Source organism: Protopterus annectens, chromosome 6.part0 (assembly GCF_019279795.1).
Source record: "Protopterus annectens isolate FY-2018-M chromosome 6.part0, PAN1.0, whole genome shotgun sequence".
NCBI classification, from domain to species: domain Eukaryota; kingdom Metazoa; phylum Chordata; order Ceratodontiformes; family Protopteridae; genus Protopterus; species Protopterus annectens.
Genome location: NC_056737.1, coordinates 762127780 through 762148742, shown reverse-complemented (window position 1 = coordinate 762148742; position 20963 = coordinate 762127780). Strand labels below are relative to the sequence as shown.

The following is a 20963-nucleotide window of genomic DNA, read 5'->3' as shown; positions in this document are numbered from 1 at the left end:
AGAATCTAGGAACAGAGACAAATGGGAGTTAAAAGGGTACTTGTTCTTAGTGCAACATCACAAAAATCTTTTCAACTTGTACAATCATGATTTTCTAGCAGCAAATGTTTGATAGCCTCCTTTAGTATCTGCTGCATGTCCTCAGAAAAAAGGTGGCTAAATGGTATCAAAAGTCTATTATCCAGTCTGCAAAGTGTATTTTCATGTTGGGGTGTATCAAACAACCCCTATCTTATGTGCATAAATCCAGTCTTTGGGAAACTCGTTGCACTTTCCTTGGCATTTTCACCGTTGACTGGGCCAAAAGGGAGTCACCACCACTATCTTTGGAAAGTCCTTCTGGATCTTTAGAAGACCACTGGCTATCACTGTTAAGGGGTAAAGCACACATGAGCATTCCCATTTATGAGAATAAGAAGGCCCGTTTTCAAGGAATCCTGCAGCAGAGTTTCTCTAAACTCGCCACTTGAAAGGAGACAAACAAATCAATTCCTGGATGGCCCCAGCAGCATTTTCCATTTGTGAGGGTCTATCCTGGTCATGTTCATCTTGTTTACTACAATGTTTTGCTCTGACAGAATGTACAATGCCTGAAGAGTTAAAATGAGCAGAGTTACCACCTCCTAGGGCATCACAACAAGCCTGCAAACATAAGATCTGGTACCCTTTTTATGTTTATATGCCACATTTTTGTGTTACTGTCTGTGGCCACATACAGAAATCCTAGTTACCACATATGATGCAAGGCTTTTAAAGCATTGATTACTGCCAGCATATATTTAAGGGCCGTGGTGGTGCAGCGGTTAGTGTTGTCGCCTCACAGTAAGAGGTTCTCTCATTCCATTCTCAGCTGGAGGGCCTTCTGTGTGGAGTCTGCATGTCCTCTGCACGGTTGTGTGACGTTAAAGACATGCAGGTAAGTGTGAGCATGAATAGGTGTGCCTTCCTTGAAGGTTGGGCATCCGGCCGGCAACTTGGCGCTGCATAAAATCCACTGCCAATCATTAGCGGACCAGAGTTCCACTGTGGCGACCACTAACCGGGAAAAGCCGAAAGACATTACTTTTTACTGCCAGCATCTATTTTACATTTATGTGCTTTTATCCATCTATCAAGTTTGTTCCATACATATTGCTCTTTCACTCCTTTGGATAAGATCCTGGATACAACCCCCCAGCAGAGCCTGAGCTATCTGTTGTGACAAACTGAAGAGGAATCTAGAGGGTGATGGGAAGACTTTGGCTGAGAAAGAACCAGGGCCGGCCCGTGCTATTGGACTGCCGGACTGCAGCCCCCTCAACTTCAAACTAACAAAATAATAAAAAGAAAAAAATATTTTAAAATTTCGCGGACTTCGCGCATGCGCACTAGTCCAGACTGCTGTTGAGACAGTCTAGAGCATGGAGCATGCGCAGATTGTCTCAACAGCAGTCCTGATTGAGAAACGTGAACAGGAGCGCTCCCACAAGTCTATGCAGTTTTAAACTGCATAGACTGCCTGGGAACTCGCTGGGGAAATGCATCGGGGTCGGACTGCAAGGTCGGCAGTCAGGAGAAGGATCTCGGGTCTGGATTGGAGTTTGCTGCAGGGGAAGATCTCGCGACGGGCAGGGTCGGATTTGCATGGGTTTTCAGCTGCACTCTCGTCGGGGGTTTTGTGGACAGGGACCTGGATTTAATGGTGGTTTTGCGGACAGGTTTACTATAGGACCAGGTAAGTGGATGTACAAGAGGGGTGTGTCTGTGTCTGTGTTTGTGTGAAAATGCCCCAGGTGCAATATACTGATGGTTAGGCTCATGGTGGTGTGGTAGGGAATACCTCAGGCTTGAACCCTGTACCTTGTATGCAGGTGTTAAAGACCTGAATTCCCTACCCACCACCATTTGTAAAAAAATTGCAGATTTTTGCCTCATATTTGATCTGGTCTGTTCCTCATAATATCTGTGGTTTGTAAATGTTGCAATGCTTGATATTTGATGGTGCAGTGGTAGCATTGTTGCCTCACAGCTGCAGGTTCTCAAGTTTGCTTCTTGGCTGGGATGCCTTCTTTTTTTGGGGGGGGGGTCTGTATCTTCTCCCTGTGTTTGTGTGGGTTTGCTTTTGTGTCCTCCCATGTTACAAAGACATGTCTGCATTATTTCTTCCTGGGCCTCTGCTGAGAATTGTTTTTTTTTTGTTCCAAGTCAGACTGTCCTGATTAACAAATGTTAAATAAAATTGACAAGCATTTGAATTTCAGACTTCAGGTTTCTGAATGTTTAGTTCCTTACATATTTGATGGTGCAGTGGTAGCATTGTTGCCTCACAGCTGCAGGTTCTCAAGTTTGCTTCTTGGCTGGGGTGCCTTCTTTTTTTGGGGGGGGGTCTGTATCTTCTCCCTGTGTTTGTGTGGGTTTGCTTTTGTGTCCTCCCATGTTACAAAGACATGTCTGCATTATTTCTTCCTGGGCCTCTGCTGAGAATTGTTTTTTTTTTTGTTCCAAGTCAGACTGTCCTGATTAACAAATGTTAAATAAAATTGACAAGCATTTGAATTTCAGACTTCAGGTTTCTGAATGTTTAGTTCCTTACATATTTGATGGTGCAGTGGCAGTATTGTTGCCTCACAGCTATAGGTTTTCTGGTTTGACTCTTGGCTGGGGTGCCTTCTATGTGGAGTCTGCATCTTATCCCTGTGTTTGTGTGGATTTGCTCTGGTGTCCTGCCATTTTACAGACGTGTCTACAGTATTTCTCCCTGGGCCTCTGCTGAAAATTGTTTTTGTTCCGTCAGAAGTAAAATTGACAGGCATTTGAATTTCAGACTTCATATTCTTCAGAAAATACATAGTAAAACAACTTTTTATTCTAGCAATAAATATATAGTAACACAACCTTTTATTATAGCAATTTTTTAAGTTTATAAGATGGCTATTTGAAATGTGTCCTTATTTTTGGGACTGTAATACCCTGTTAGTGGCTTTGTCCAGGTTTTTTGTGCTAAGGTTGACAGCTATGGCAAGAACTGAATTCACTGAATATGTTTTAGGGCTGTATTCCCTCATTACTGGGTTTGTCCAGGTGTTTTGTGCTAAGAGGTTGACAGCTATGGTGAGAACTGAATTCATTAAATGATAGCCATTTAAGTTTCAGTCTTCCTCTCTTTCACAAAGCAGCTGATTTGGCATAGTGGTATGTTGCTCTTGACTGTTTTGCACAGGGACCTTGGCAGTAAAATGTACGGTGGTAACTCAGCATTTTTCTTTCACAAAGCAGGTGATTTGGCATAGTGGTATGTTGTTCTGACTCTTCTGCACAGGGACCTTGGCAGTAAAATGTATGGTGGTAACACAGCATTTTATTCTAGCAGCTTTCCAAGATTATACAAGCAATGTTTAATGTGTCCCTGGTTTTGCCCTTTTGACCCACCCCAATAAATTTGGCTTTTTCCAGACTTCTTGTGCTGCGAAGTTGAGATGCAGTTGAGTATTGAGTAGATTTTACAAGGAGCTGAGAGCTGCAGGGGAAGAGAAGTTTAGTGCTGATTATGCTAAGTCAGCTCACATTGCTAATAGCACAACAGGTTGTGTACTTGCTTTTGATGCAGAAGGTTGTTGGTTCTACTCCCATAAGGGGTGAATGCTGCCGTACTGAAAATTAAGATACTAACTATGAGCCTGTTATCAGTTTGCCATCCATTTCCTATTGCAATATTACTAGCTTATTTTTAATGTAATTTAGGCAATTTATTCCTCAGGGGCATCAGACACTTTATTTTTCGATGAAACCATGAAATATAAAGGCGATTGCTAGCACCAACCTCTTCATCACATATTTATTTAACGTTGAATTATTTAGATGACTTTTTTTACTACTTCAGAGATTGTGCATATTTACTGATAATGGTGGACTGTAGAATTGTACATATTTACTGATAATAGTGGACTGTAGAAGTTTGAGTAGACTTTTATGATGGAAATTTTCTGAATTGGATAGTTTTGTTTCATTGTTTACTGGAAAAATGTTCAAAGCAATAGGAAGGTGTATCAAAGAGCACATGTATGTTTCATATGCAAGGGGCCTATGATTTGAAAACAGCCCAGAATTAATTTTTATCTGCCATGAGTAAAATGTATTTTCTTTGAATGTGGGTTTTAATGTTGTTTCAATGAATGTGAGTTTCAAGGGCAGAGAAGTTTTAATGCCAAGTTTGTTTAGCAGGTGTCTTAGTGTTTGTGCTGTAAAATGCAAAATAAAACTTTCAAATGAAGTTCAAATCATCATAGAAGTAAAGCAGTATGCACATTAGTGTTTATGGTAAATGGAGTGAAATAGCAAAGTAATGGATCATTGGAATGGCTGCAGGGAGGCTCCATTCGACCATGGTTTTGTGAGGGGGAAGGGTGGCAAACTTAGACAGCCCCAGCTGAACTATACCTCCCAACTGTCCAGATTTTCAAAGAATGAATAGATGTTTTGCTATTTATTTTTGGTTTGTTCCTCATAAAATTTGTGGTTTTCTGGCAAATCATTTAGGAATTAAGTCACTAAATAATGACACACTAGTTTCAGACTTCATAACCTTCAGAAAAATGCATGCTAAAGTAAGACCTGTTCTATCAACTGTCCAAGTTTATAGAAGAGCAATTTTTAGTACTGTTTATATGTTCCCCCAATATATTTGGCCTTGTCCAGATTTATGTCCCAGTTTATACAAGAGCAATTTTTAGTACTGTTTATATGTTCCCCCCAATATATTTGGCCTTGTCCAGATTTATTGCATTAACAGGTTGAGAGGTACATGCAAATAAATTGCTTTATAGAATTAGGCATAGCCAAACCTCTGAACTGTCCCTGATTTTGACTCAAAATGTTGCTCTTCCCCTAATGATCCCTCCGCAAAATAGCAATTTTGGAAGAAAACATGGAGGGTTTATAATTAAGAAATAACTCTAATAATCAGATTACTTTTATTTCAGAAATGCATGTAGATTATTTTATTTTGTCAGCTGCTCAAGTTAGCAGTACTAATATTAAAGTGTCCCTTCTTTGACAGGTTCCCAGCTGTATTGTGTTGCTATTTTATATTTTTACATCACATTTTTGGTCCATTTTTCATAAAATTGTGTTTTTTTGGCAAATTAGTGACAAATAATTAAAGACTGAAGTTAGAAAATAATGACAGACATTTGAGTTTCAGATTTCATACCATTCAGAAAATTCATACTAATGCAAGACCTCCATTAGCTTTCTAAGTTTATAAGTGCGATATTTTAAAAATTGTCCTTATTTTTGGGCCTTTGTCCCATTTCTTTGTATGGCTTTGTCCAGATTTCTTGCTCTGAGGTTGAGACGTATGACAAATGTGTCAGGGCCATCACAAGTCAGCCAGAAACATTTCAAACTGTGACATACTTGTTACACCCCACTCCACCATGTAGTGACTCTGGATGTGTCGAAGCAAGGCAAGGAGTAGTTATGCAATGTAAATGTGCAGAGAATCCCACCCATCCAAGGTAGACACAAGTACTAGAGTGGCTTTTCATCTGTCCTTGATTTTTACAGAATGGTCTGGTTTCTGTCATATTTTTTGTACTGTTGATTTATGCTTATTACTCAAAGTGCCTGTTGCTCTGTGTTTAAGTAGCAATACTTTAATGACCATCAGGTAAGCTTGGCTGAGATTGCAAGATGCAAGTAAGCTTTAATAAGCATACTGTTAAAGAATTGCCAACATTGAAAGCCTTTCTGTTGCCATGTAGAGAATACTTAACTAGATAATGTATAAGCCTTGGGTATTGAAATGCATATGCCAGTATTTGTAATAATGGACAGAATTACATTATTTTAAGAGTCTCATTACACTTGGAGACTTCCAGTCATCTCTGCAGGCTTTACCCGTAAACCGAATGCCAATTGCGTGGTCCATAACCTGTACAGTAATCATTTTAAGCAATGTATCTTGAGCTTATTTCTTGTTTGCTTTTCATTTTTTACTTTGATCATGTTTTCCCCATGAAACAAGTAGATGTCAGGCAGCAGGTCTTTTTTTTGGATAAGGAACATTTTTACAAGTGGGGGCATCAGAGATTTCTACTTTCAGCATGTTACTTGTTACTTTAGTAAAGCTGAATATAAATTATAATTAGAACTGCAGTGCAAGAAGTGGTTTGAGTTGAGTGCTGCTTGTTTTTCTTATACTTGATTTTGACTGGCATTCCATTAATGTATTTAAAAAAAAGTAATTTATTTTTTTCATTCCTCACAACCTTTTTTGTTTCCATCTAGATATTAAAGCAGCCAATGCATTGAAATATTTTTATTCTTCTACACTTCATTTTGTCTTGATTGGACTCTCTTGGGTTCTACTCCCACAAAGGGTGGATGCTGCCGTACTGAGAATGTTCTCCTTGGTGAAGATACTAACTATGAGTCCGTTATCAGTTTGCCATCCATTTCCTCTTGCAATATTACTAGCTTATCATTTTTTTAATGTAATGTAGGCAATTTATTCCTGAGGGGCAACAGACACTTTATTTTTCGATGAAACCATGAAATATAAAGGTGTTTGCTAGCAGCAACCTCTTCATTAGTTACAGATTTCTTTAATGTGGAATTATTTAGATGACTTTTACTTCTTCAGAGATAGCGCATATTTACTGATAATGGACTGTAGAATTGTGCATATTTACTGATAATGGTGGACTGTAGAATTGTGCATATTTACTGATAATGGTGGACTGTAGAATTGTGCATATTTACTGATAATGGTGGACTGTAGAATTGTGCATATTTACTGATAATGGTGGACTGTAGAATTGTGCATATTTACTGATAATAGTGGACTATGGAAGTCTAAGTAGACTTTTATGATAAATGTTCCGAACTGGGCAGTTTTGCCATTATGGGTGCATGCATTTTGTTTCATTGCTTACTGGAAAAATGTTCAAAACAAATTTAAAATGCCCTCTAACAACTGTAATATATTGTACAAGGAATATAATTTAGCACAATGAGGAAGGTGTATCAAAGAGCACATGTATGTTTCATATGCAAGGGGCCTATGATTTGAAAACAGCCCAAAATTAATCTTTATCTGCCACTGGTAAAATGTATTTTCTTTGAATGTGGGTTTCAATGCTGTTTCAATGAATGTGAGTTTCAAGGGCAGAGAAGTTTTAATGCTAAGTTTTCATTGCGAGACTGCATTGCTTTGTTTAGTAGATGACTTAGTGTTTGTGCTGTAAAATACAAAATAAAACTTTCAAATGAAGTCCAACTCATCATAGAAGTAAAGCAGTATGCACATTAGTGTTTATGGTAAATGGAGTGAAATAGCCAAGTAATGGTTCATTGGAATGGCTGCAGAGGCTCCATTCAACCATGATTTTGTCAGGGGGGAAGGGCAGCAAACTCAGACAGGCCCAGCCGAACTATACCTCCCAACTGTCCAGATTTTCAAAGAATGAATAGATTTTTGCTTCTTATTTTTGGTTTGTTCTTCATAAAATTTGTAGTTTTCTGGCAAATCATTTAGAAATTAAGTCACTAAATAATGATACACTGAGTTTCAGACTTCATAACCTTCAGAAAAATGCATGCTAAAGTAAGAACTGTTATTCTACCAACTGTCTCAATTTATACAAGAGCAATTTTTAGTACTGTTTATATGTTCCCCCAATATATTTGGCCTTGTTCAGATTTACTGCATTAACAGGTTGAGAGGTACATGCAAATAAATTGCTTTATAGAATTAGGCATAGCCAACCTCTCAACTGTCCCCGATTTTGGCTCAAAATGTTGCTCTTCCCCCTAATAATCCCTCCGCAAAATAGCAATTTTGGAAGGAAACACAGAGGGTTTACAATTAAGAAATAACTGTAATAATCAAAGTTATAGATTACTTGAAATGCATGTAGATTATTTTATTTTGTCAGCTGCTCAAGTTAGCAGTACTAATATTAAAGAGTCCCTTCTTTGACAGGTTCCCAGCTGTATTGTGACTATTTTATATTTTTGCATCACATTTGGTCCATTTTTTGGCAAATTAGTGACAAATCACTAAAGACTGAAGTTTGAAAATAATGACAGACATTTGAGTTTCAGATTTTATACCCTTCAGAAAAGTCATACTAATTCAAGACCTATTCTATTATCTTTCTAAGTTTATTAGAGTAATATTTAAAAATTGTCCTTATTTTTGGGCCTTTGTCCCACTTCTGTGTATGACTTTGTCCAGATTTCTTGCTCTGAGGTTGAGAGGTATGACAAATGTGTCAGGGCCATCACAGTCATCCAGAGACATTTCAAATTGTGACATACTTGTTGCACCGCACTCCACCATGTAGTGACTCTGGATGTGTCCAAGCAAGGCAAGGAGTAATTATGCAGTGTAAATGTGCAGTGTGTCCCCCCCATCCAAGGTAGACACAAGTACTACAGTGGCTTTTCATCTGCCCTTGATTTTGCAGAAAGGTCTGGTTTCTGTCATATTTTTGTACTGTTGATTTATGCTTATTACTCAAAGTGCCTGTTGCTCTGTGTTTAAGTAGCAATGCTTTAATGACCATAAGGTAAGCTTGTCTGAGATCGTAAGATGCAAGTAAGCTTTAATAAGCATACTGTTAAAGAATTGCCAACATTGAAAGCCTTTCTGTTGCCATGCAGAGAATACTTGACTAGATAATGTATAAGCCTTGGGTATTAAAGGACAGGATTTCATTATTTTAAAAAGCTCATTACACTTGTTGGAGACTTCCAGTCATCTCTACAGACTTTACCCGTAAACTAAACAGAATGCCAATCATGTGTGGTCCATAACCTGTACAGTAATCCTTTAAGCAATGTATCTTGAGCTTGTTTCTTGTTTTCTTTTCATTTTTTACTTTCATGTTTTCCCCATGAAACAAGTAGATAGTTGTCAGGCAGCAGGTCTTTTTTGGATAAGAAACATTTTTACAAGTGTGGGCATCACAGAGATTTCTACTTTCAGCATGTTACTTGGTACTTTAATAAAGCTGAATATAAATTATAATTAGAACTGCAGTGCAAGGAGAAGTGGTTTGAGTTGAGTGCTTCTGGTTTTTCTTGTGCTTGATTTTGACTGGCATTCTAGTAATGTATTTAAAAAGTAATTTATTTTTTCATGCCTCACAACCTTTTGTTTCCATCTAGATATTAAGTAAGCTGTCATGCAGCCAATGCATTGAAATATTTTTATTCTTCTACACTTATTTTTGTCTTGATTGGACTCTCATAATAATGGTTTGCCACCCAGGGTAGCGTATTTAATTAAAGTTAGTTTTTGTGGTTTTGAGCATAGCTCCTCCCCTTTCCAGTTGGCCACACCCCTTCCCCTTGACCCCACCCATTCAGCTGTCTCCTGCAGCCCCCCTTTGATTTGAAGTCACCAGCCGCCACTGGAAAGAACTGGTCCACTGACCACAATACCCCCATTTTAGCAACCTCCTGCTGAGGGATCTCTAAAGATCAGACTGGCCTCTTGTCAGGCTAAAGTAATTGCTACAACCATAAAGGCAATGAAATCCAGAATCCTGAGAAGTTCCCTGGCAGATGTCAGGGACTGGTTGGAAAACTCAAGAAAATGTCTTTGCACTGTTCTACTTTTCCAAAGGAAGAAAAGCTCTTCCTAGGGAAGTATCAAGAAACAGCCCAAAAAGTATTCCGTGAGAAGGAATGAGAGATTATTTCTGTAAATTTACATGAAAATCCAGATTGAGCAAGAATGTCCTCACCCAAATTATGGAATTCTGACAACTGGAAAAAGGGTCTGCAATTATAAGACTATATATTTTATATACACTCTCTCTCTTTGTCCCTCGCATATACATATATATATATATATATATATATATATATATATATATATATATATATTACGGTTCCTCGTCAGAAGACTGATATATCACAATCCTGAAATTCATAAGATGGAAGACCAAAATCCTGAAACTTCAAAATCCTGAAAAAACACACAGAACACAAATAATGATAATATGCCAGTACAAGGACACACAGAAACACATACAAAACAAAGCACAGCAGTTGTCACCAAGTATGCGCAGGGGAGCAAGGGCTCTTGCAACCCGATGTGGGGGGCTGCATCCCCCCCACACACACACACCCCCTGCTACTTAAATATAGCAACTCCGAGACTGCACTTAGTGTAGTGAAGTGCAATCTCAGAGTTTGCTTGCCCCCCCTGCTTATATGGTTTATGTTGTTTAAAAGTCAGTAAATGTTTGCTGTGTGTTTTCAGTATTTTGGTCTTCAGTCTGAATTTTACACAGACACACAGACACCTGTTAAAATGCCAGGTTATTGAGTTATAAAAAAAGAGACCACAATAAATCATTTCAAAACTTTTCCCACCTTTAATGTGACCTTTAACCTGTACAATTCAATTGAAAAACAAACAAATCTGTTAGGGGAAAAATATAAAAAATAAAAAAAACGTACAGTACTCTTGGTTGCATAAGTGTGCGCACCCTTAAAATAATATTTTGTTGAAGCACCTTTTGATTTAATTACAGCAGTCTTCTTGGGTACACACCTGCCATCAATTAAAAAGACTGATTAACCCCAAATAAAGTTTGGCTGTCCTAGTAGGAGTTTCTTGACATTTACGCAGTTGCCTGCAAAAGCAAAAGCCATGGTTCGCAGAGAGCTTACAAAACATCAAGGGGATCTCATTGTTCAAAGGTATAAGTCAGGAGAAAGGTACAAAAAAATTTCCACAGCATTGGATGTACCATGAAACACAGTGAAGACAGTCCTCAAAAAGTGGAGAAAATATATGACAACAGTAACGTTGCAAAGAACTGGACATCCCTCTAAAATTGATGAAAGGACAAGACGGAAACTGGTCAGGGAGGCTGCCAAGAGACTTACTGCAACACTGAAGGAGCTGCAGGAATTTCTGGCAAGTACTGGTTGTGTACTACACGTGACAACAATCTCCCATATTCTCCATATGGCTAAACTATGGGGTAGGGTTGAAAGACGGAAGCCTTTTCTTACACAGAAAAACATTCAGGCCCAGCTAAAATTTGCAAAACAATACATCAAGTCTCCCATAAGCATGTGGGAAAATGTGTTATGGTCTGATGAGACCAAGGTTGAACTTTTTGGCCACAATTCCAAAAAGTATGTTTGGTGCAAAAACTAATACTTCACATCACAAAAAAGAACACCATCCTCACGGTGAAGCATGGTGTTGGCAGTATCATGCTTTGGGGTTGCTTTTCTTCATCTGTAACTGGGGCTTTAGTCAAGGAGGAGGGAATTATTAACAGTTCCAAATACCGGTCACGTTTGGCCCAAAACCTTCAGGCATCTGCTAGAAAGTTGAAGATGAAGAGGAATTTCACCTTTCAACATAACAATGACATCAAGCATACATCAAAATCAACAAAAGAATGCCTTCACCAGAAGAAGATTAAAGGTTTGGAATGGCCCAGTCACAGCCCAGATATAAATCTAATAGAAAATCTGTGGGGTGACCTGAAGAGGGCTGTGCAAAAGACATGCCCTCACAATCTGACAGATTTGGAGCGTTTTTGCAAGGAAGAGATACTGTTAGACTCCTACCCAAGAAGACTGAATGCTGTAATTAAACCAAAAGGTGCTTCAACAAAGTATTAGTTTAAGGGTGTGCACATACAACAAAGTATTAGTTTAAGGGTGTGCACACTTATGCAACCAGCATATTGTATGTTTTTTATTTTTTTGTTATATTTTTCCCTAACAGATTTGTTTTTCAACTGAATTGTACAGGTTATAGGTCACATTAAAGATGGGAATAGTTTTGAAATGATTTATTGTGGTCTCTCTTTTTTTTATATCACAAAAAGTCTGGCATTTTAACAGGAGCGTGTACACTTTTTATATCCACTGTATGTATGTGTGTGTGTGTGTGTGTGTGTGTGTGTGTGTGTGTGTGTGTGTGTGTGTGTAGTTAGTTCCCCTTTATAATCTCGAAATACTGAAAGCTCGAATTTCAGTATCTCGAAACTATAAAGTCGAACAGCCCACAATCCCAAAACACACAAACACGAAAAATACAATCCCGAACATTCACAAACCATACACCACACAACATGCACACCATTCAACCCACTACACAAACTACACAATCCTACACTACATCTATGCAGGGGGGCAAGCCCCCCCACACCCCCTACTTATATATACCAAATCCGAGATCGCACTAACAGTAAAGAAATGCATTACTCACACGCAGACATTCCACACTCCCTCGCACACACACACACACACACACACACACACACACACACACACCACCCAACTCTCTCACTCATATTTTCACCTCCCCACCCTAACCTACATGCACAACTTACAATAACACTCACATACACTCACTAACCTTCACTTCCATACAACATCCCAGCCAAACACTTCCCGTCCCGTTGCTGCACTGCATAAGCGAGGATTTGAGATATTCGAATTTGCGCTTATGCACTTTCGAGATTTTTCATTTTTGTTTTTTATGGTCCCGAGATACTGAAATTCGAGCTTTCAGTATTTCGGGATTGTAAAGGGGAACATATATATATATATATATATATATATATATATACATATACATATACACACACATACATATATATACATATATATATATATATATATATATATATATATATATACATATATATATATATATATATATATATATATATATACACACACACACACACACACATTACACACACACACATTACACACACACACAGAGACACACACACACATTACACACACACACATACACATTACACACACACACATACACATTACACACACACACATAACACACATATAAGAAGAGATGTGAATGCCTTGAAGTCTGCAGTAAGCAATTACTGGGGCCACATACTTTGTAAACATCATTGGTGTATTAGATAGATTGAAGGGTAAGAGAGAACTGATGATGTAAGCCACGCATATAAAAACTTAAACATGTCTGAATTCTGTGCAGATTGGTACATGAGCATCTTTTAAGTCTAATGTTACCATGAAGTTGAGAGAGAGTATGAGTGTTAAGGGTTAAAGGCATAACATTTTGAACGTTGGGACCTACAAAACAGAAGAAAGGAGAGGTCTAGGACTTGTCCCCAAGTTACCTTTTTCTTTGACATAAGAAAGATCCTTGAATAAAACTCTTTGTCCATCTCATCTGAGGGCACACATTCTATGACCTCCTGAGCCAACATTTGCTCCAGAATTAGAGACAACAGTAACATTTGTTTTACAAGATGAGAAGGAATCCCCCAAACTGGGTTAAAGGATTCCCATTTCCACCTGTATCCTTGTTGGATAAGTCTCACAGCCCACGTTTCTAAGATAATGTGATGCAACTGAGCAAGATGAAGGCAGACAGAGAGAGAGAGAGATTGAGAAATTTAAAAGACTGCCAGATTAGGAGTAGAGAGTAAAGAGAAGCTTCAAGAGGAAAGTAGTCATTATGACATTTTGGACTATCCTTGGTTCTTGGGAGGCTCTCCCTTTCTTGTTCGAGCCTCCTTGCCACTGCATCTTAAAATTTGTTTGTCACAACTTTGCTGAGACTTCTTATTCGGTTTCTTTAAAAAAGGGCCTGAATAGAAGGAAAGTTTTTAGTGAATTTAAAAAAAAAAAAAAAAAAAAAAAAAAAAAAAAAAAGGGAGGGCTGAAAAACTTTGTGTAACCACTTGAATCAATTTCTCTCTTGAAGACCTCAGCAGCAGAAAGGTGGGGAAGAGAACATCTTTGTCAATTGAAGAATTTCAAATTTTAGCTTGAACATACTCTCATAAGTTTTGAGAACGCAACCATGCAAATCTTCTCAGAACTGAACCAGTACCAGAAGTTCTGGATACAGCCATCAGCAGATTCATAAGAACACTTTAAAGAGTGTTTGATTTCCTGACAGGCAGACACAATTAAGGAATGTAATGAAGTTTTAAACACCAGAAGAAGGAAGGTTAACCATTAACCTTCTCACAGTCTCAAAAGAAGCGAGTACAAGTTTTAACATGCAAGCCTGCTGTTCAGAATTCTGAAAGTTAAAACAGCAGAAGATTAAACTTTCTTCCCAAATCTATCAAAAGCTTTCCCATCCTTGTTAGAGAAGTATGGTTAGCATGCACAATATATTTGGCAGAAGATGACTGATAAGGAAATAACTCCAGGATCCGATTTATGATTAGAAAACACGTGATGGCTGCACTGCACACTGCTGAACATCTTAATTTCAGCTCTTCCAGTGTGAAAACAAACAAAGAAGTGCCACTGAAACTGTTATTTTGGTAAAATTCAGTTTCTATCTAGCAAGTGCACTACCTGGATGCCAGCAAAGAAGACATTTGGAGAACCTGAAATAAAATCAACCAGAAAAAGGAGGAAAAAAAAAACACTGGCTGGGAAGGTTCCTGTTGCTGTTCAGTAAAAAGCAGTTCACATTTCAACTTTGGTTCAAGAGATTGCTTCCAGTAATTTAAAGGGAAAAAAATCAAATGTACTCAGAGGTAATTAACATAAATGTTAACAGTGAAAGACTGTATCAACCTTAAATAGCAAAAGACTGGAAGAAATAGAAGTAGGTTTAAACAGCTATTCAGATGAACTAATAAAACTGTAAAAATCATAGGATGAAATGAAAAAAAAACTGGCTGAGTATGAGGCTTGCCAAGAAGAGATTTAAAAAGTAGTTACAAGACAAAGCATGCACAGAAAACCAGAGAAACTGAAAGGAACTGACTATATTAATTTTATATAAGCACAAATGAGCAACATGACCAGTTCCCCACAGCTGGATTTGATAATTGAAAGGGAACATCAAGTGTATGCTCCAAACCCGGCCATGACAAAGCAGCCAATATTTATACCGATAAAGGTGCAATCATATAATCAGAAAGAGTTTATACTGACAAAACTGAAACAGAAGGGAAAAGTATTAAAACCTGGAGACAGCACAGTGTTTGCACAAAATTATTACTGAATGCAAGGAGGGAAGCAAATTTATCCCAGCAAACAGGGAATGTCGAGAGGCAGATGAGAGATTCAAGCTGCTGTATCTAGCTTTCCTCAGAATATTTTTTTCCTGGAGGATAAAGACATTTTTATGCATAACAGGACAAGGAGGAAATAAAAAAAAGTTTATCCAACAAAAAGTGAGCCAGCAACCAGAAAGGTGTTCTACTTCTCATTCTTCTGACATAAGACTCCTAGAGTTTTGTCAGTGAAATCTATTCAAATGTTCCAAAGGAAATGCTTGAGAAACAGAAAAAAAAAAATCAAAGGAATTACAAGAAGAATCAAGAGTACCATGGGCTTGAACCAGAGTCTAGTGTTGGGAGATTGAGATGATTAGGAAGAAGACCAGCAAGACTGAAATTAGTGAATAAATGTGAAAATATAAAGCATCAGCCATATTTGTGAAATATGGTTTTGCAAATAAAAGTGGCTGTGAAAAGACCTGACTTTTGTTGACTGTGTTAAGTTTGTGTGAGGACTGTGAATCGTATACCCCACATTCTCTTTAATGTCACTAAGAGGAAAAAAGAATTATCTGCTAAGTAAAACAATTTTTATTATTCTTAGTATTTATATAAAAAGTTTACAGTACAATGTGCAGTTTATATCATAAAAGTAGTTTAGTATAGTGTGCAGGTATTTTAAATGTGTTTGGTGGGGGTCTTTTCAGTGACTGTTGCACACACTAAATATATTTAAGTAAACAAGAAATATAGGTTTTTCAATGTAACAAGAGAAAAAAGGTCGAACAGAAGCAAGTTTAAGCTAATATAATGCTGTGAACTTGGGTTGCTGGGGTGGAGGTGGAGTGTAAAACTGTACTGATTATATTATATGTAGAACTAAGAAGATACTTCCTCTTGTTTTTACAAGGGTGGATATCTAGAATTAATGTCTTTGACATCAGCTATGAACAATTCTTTAAACAAATAGGCTTGAAAAATAAGACAAAATGATTAAAGCCATGAGAAATGCTCAGCTTGTTGGATATCCAAACATATTAGCTTTTTTCCATTAGTAAAAGTTCTACGTCAGACAGAAGTCTGCAGCTAAAAACAATTAGGTAAATTGTATACATTATTTGCTTTTATTTTTTGTTTATTCATCCTCTGTTGACCAGGCTGGTCCCACTAGGCCAGTAGCCTCTTTTCAGTTAAGACCTGCAGTCATACTTATACTACAAAAGAAAATTTGACCAGAGCATCAGGTAACTTCCCTTACTCTTTGGAGCTTCTAGTTTTTCAGCTCTTGTCCCTGCGGGTGAAGGACCCATAAATTCCTCATTAATCTTGTTCTGGCTGCTCTCTACTCTGTTCACCCTGTCTGCTACTCCCACCCCACCTCCACCCCCTGATTATCTGTATTAGTCAATCCCCTCCTAGAGTGCCATCTTCAAACTCTCTCTAAACTACCTAACTCACATTCAGTCTCCATCCTGTAGCTGTTTTAGCTTCTCTACCCCTCTATTCATTGTGCATGCATGGCAAGTAAGTAGAGCAATGGCACATGTATACTAGAACAGATATGCATTACTGTCTTCTTCTTAATACTGTTAACTGCTGATTTATTTGATTATTACTGTTAACTGCTGATTTATTTGATGGTGCCGAGCTGAAACTGCTGTTCAGAAATCCTATAGGTTATGAGAGCTAGATAATGTATTAGCTGACAAACTGCTTGTTATTTCTGTCTTATATTATGAAGGTAGGGCTTAATTCATTGTGTATCTGCCAGGCATCCTTTTAGCTGTTTGCAAAGCATATTCATGTTCTGGCTGCATCTGTAAGCATTCCTGTAGCATACTACTGCTCTTAAGAGGACTTGGAGACAAGATGCTACAATTGCTTTTATAGAAGGCTAAGTGACTGCAGTTCATTTTGCTTTTAGTTCATACTGAGTAACATAGTTGTAGAATTATTGACTTAGAACAGCCACACTTCCTTTACTTTGTGCACTACATCATGTGTGTATTCACTGCTGAATCATACAGCTGTTGCCGGTTAACTTAGAGGCTGCATGTTAATGCTGTTAGTCTGTAGTTTTACAGAGCTGATTAACAATGTATGCAATATAACCACTTTTTCTCTATCTGTATCCCTTGCATGCTCTCCACTTCACATTCCTGTAACCTTTGCACTAATTCTGCCTTATTTAACTTTAGTTTTCAGTTGACACAGATTTCTTAACTGCGTGCCCCCCCCCCCGCCCGCCCGCCCCACACATACACACCTGGGATTAAACTGCAAAAACCCCAAAGTCTATTCTGTCCACTGAAAGTGGCTATCTTTTAACTAAATAAAACCTAAGGGAAGCAAGAATCTGACACATTACAACTTTTCTGTTGCAATAGGTGAATTACAACATAGTTTTTGTAAAATTCTAAGGTTAGTGCTAAAAGGTGTATGAACAAGGAAGGGTTCTCCTCCTCCCCATTATTCCTGCCAAATGCCACTAGGTGGTGCTATAATACCTTGAGTTAGCCTCACACACACACACACACACACACACACACACACACACACACACACACACACACACACACTCCCAGTCCCACAAGCACTCATTGTTTAAATTAGTAAATTTCTGCTTTCAGTTTCCTCTATACTAATCACAACGCTCTCTATAACTGCCCAACAACCCTGTTTGTGCGCTTACTGTGATACTTAAAGTATTCCAGAGCTACTTCAATTAATCTTTTGTTAGATACAGATATCTTAACCTTATTACTCACCTTAAACTGATAGTTTTTCAGTTCTTGTCCCTGTGGTGGCCAGGCCCACTCCGTTCGCTAAACTCACTCCAATCTCCACCCTGCCCCCATCCCCACCCCCCATAATATTAGCCTTATACCTAACATGATCCCCTGCACCTCTCTTACACCTATCCTATAACCTCCCTAATTATTCCCCCAGTTACTCCATACCTCTTAACTATTCTACCTCCTACCCATTCTAAATAGTTCCACATAGTACTCCATCCACTAAACTATACCGATCCTGCTCATATTCATTCCGTTATCACACTTCACTCAACCACCATCATGTCCAACACCACTATTACTAGGATCTTATTTCTCTCACTTGCACTCTCCTACAATAATCACAACTTTCCAGACACCCAACATACCTCCTACACCCACCTGTACAACCGCCACACATAATTCCACATTTATCAAGTTACTCGGACATCCACCCTAGCTTATTCACAGCTAATACCTCTGTACTACCCAAAGTAAAGATTCTACCTCTCCAAAGACACCCCATTATCACACCACCAGCAGCAACTAAACTACTTTTAGGAAAAAAACTGATAAATATAACCGAAATAATTTGGCAAAGCATTATATCCCAATGCGGTGATATATAAACCAATCCAGGCCCAACCCCCCTCCCCCCACAGTCCCAGAAAATCTCTCACACTCCCAAATATAAATCTCTAAAGCTTTAGAAACAAGATACCTCAATTGCAGGCATGGATTTCACAAAACAACCCTGATATTATAGCAGCTACCAAAAGCTGGTCAAAATCATATGTAAAAGACACATAATTTCCACCTCCCAGGCTACTCATGCATAAGAGCCAATCAGCCCAACAAGAGAGGAGGTGGAGTAGCAATACTCTTCCCTAGCAAATATACTTTAATACTTCGGCTGGGAAGAAGCTGGTTGTTAGTTTTGAGTAGGGAATTAATCTCTATATTGAAACTTATCATAAAAACATTTGCATAATCACCCTGTACATTCCTCTACGAAACAACATACCAGTATTATAGAACATACTTGCCTGGACATCCCAAAACACAAACAAGAAAACCATCATCCTAGGTGATGTAAACATTGATTGGCTAGACATTGACAAAAGAACCCCTCAAAAAACAGAAACCTTTACAACTTCTCCCAACTAATTCAGGACATCACCCGACCCCACAAAAATAACAAATCGGGGCTCCAGAATAGACTGGATAATAGTGTCCAACCCTAACAATATCACCACTGCAGGTATACTACCAAATATCATTAGCGACCAGCACCCAGCATATATCCTATGCAAATCTACCCCAACCCCAGGCCAACACCATTACAAATTAACCAGAAATTTGACTACGTTCCAACCATCCATATTTAGTGAAACCTTAGCTAAAGTAAATTGGGAACCCCTCAAATCTCTACCACTTAATGAAGTTCTTGAATTCTTTAACTCAACATTCCTAGACATCCTAAATAGGCAAGAACCCAGCCGTCAAAAATGAATAAAACATAACCATGCAATCTGGCTCTCAAAATCCGCCAAAGAAGTCATGTCCACAAGGGATAAAATCTGGAAATCATGGCAGGAAAACAAAGACCCCTCAACTCTACTACACTATAAGCAACTCCGTAACCAGGAAAAATGACTAATAATCAGAGATAAAAAAGCCCACTACATCCACCTACAAAGCCAACATAAAGAAAATCCCCAAAAATTCTGGTCCTCCATTAACCAGCTATTACACCCAATCTCTCAAAGCATCCCATCCCCTGACCCAGACAAAACCCCCACCATACTTGCTACCCTCTTCAATTCCTACTTCACTGACACCATAGTTAACCTAACCAGCATCTTAACTACAGCTAGCACCACCACCAAAACAGCTGATGACCATATCATCCCAGAAAACAATCTTGTCCTCGAGTCCAACCTAAAATTCTCCCCCCATTCCCACTGCCATATAAAAAAAACTGTTACTTAAGCTAAAACCCTGTACTCTGGCCCCTGACAATCTACCCCCCCCTCCACACACACACACACACTTACTGCAGCTAGCTGCAAACTCTAAAGCCTATCTGATCAGCTTACTCATTAACAGACCAATTAAAGAAGCCATAGTCCCAGACATCTGGAAAAAAAGAGTACATTCTCCCCTTACACAAAGGTGGCACCAACAATGACACCACAAACTTTTGGTCCATAGAAATTCTCTCACCCCTCTCTAAAATACTGGATAATGCATCCATTCCCAACTCTTCAAACACCTGCTTGAAAACCAAATTCTATCACCCACTCAGCATGGTTTCAGACCACAACACCACCACTGTACTCCTCTCCTTACTTGATACAGTTAAGTGGGCACGGAATGATGGCAAAATAATCGCTTCTCTTTTCATAGACATCTCCATAGCTTTTGATACCACTTCCCACATCATCATCCTCTCTAAACTAACCTCCCTCCACATTTCCCCACCTACCCTATAATGGTTCAACAGCTATCCCTCCAACACGCAGCAATCCACCAAATGGCAACAATCTTACTCTCCCTTCCTCAATACTTCCACAGGGGTGCTCCAAACTTGGTCCTCTCTTATTTAGGATCTTTATTAACAGCTTTCACTTCACTCTGCCACAGTGCTCAGTAATCCAGTATGCTGACGACTCTGCTATAATATGAATTAAAAAATAAATGACTGGCCTCCTTCACCAAAAGTACCACCAAAAATCCAAGCAATGTTAAAAATAAAAATATAAGGCAGTACCACCAGGCTGATAATAAAATACTCACTTTATTAACACAATAAATATAGCAGCATCATAAGCGCTTTCGGGGAAGACCCTTCATCAGATGATAAAATTAAAAACACATAGCATATCTTAAATAAAACATTACATACAATCAAAATCAGTAATTTACCCTCCTTTTTGCAAAGTTGGTTATAAAGACACAACATCATTTAATTCTGGGGCTTTATCAGCTCCCAGTCTAAGAATCCATTGCATGTCTCTACATTCACTAGACATTATAGCCTTATACACTAGCATCCCACACCAAGAAGGTTTAAATTATGTTAAACATTCTCTTCATTGGTTCATGAAATTTCCAAAATCCAGAATAGACACATTACATACTCTTTACGTCTTTAGTTTTAGACAATAATTACTTCCATTTTAATAACAACATT

General features: G+C 38.3%; 1 protein-coding gene across 2 annotated transcripts in view; it reads right to left on the bottom strand.

Annotated features, from left to right (window-relative positions):
• The window catches only part of AP5M1 (adaptor related protein complex 5 subunit mu 1), an 857482-nt gene that overhangs the window by 804425 nt on the left and 32094 nt on the right, over positions 1 to 20963 (bottom strand). The gene's annotated exons all lie outside the window — the stretch shown is intronic.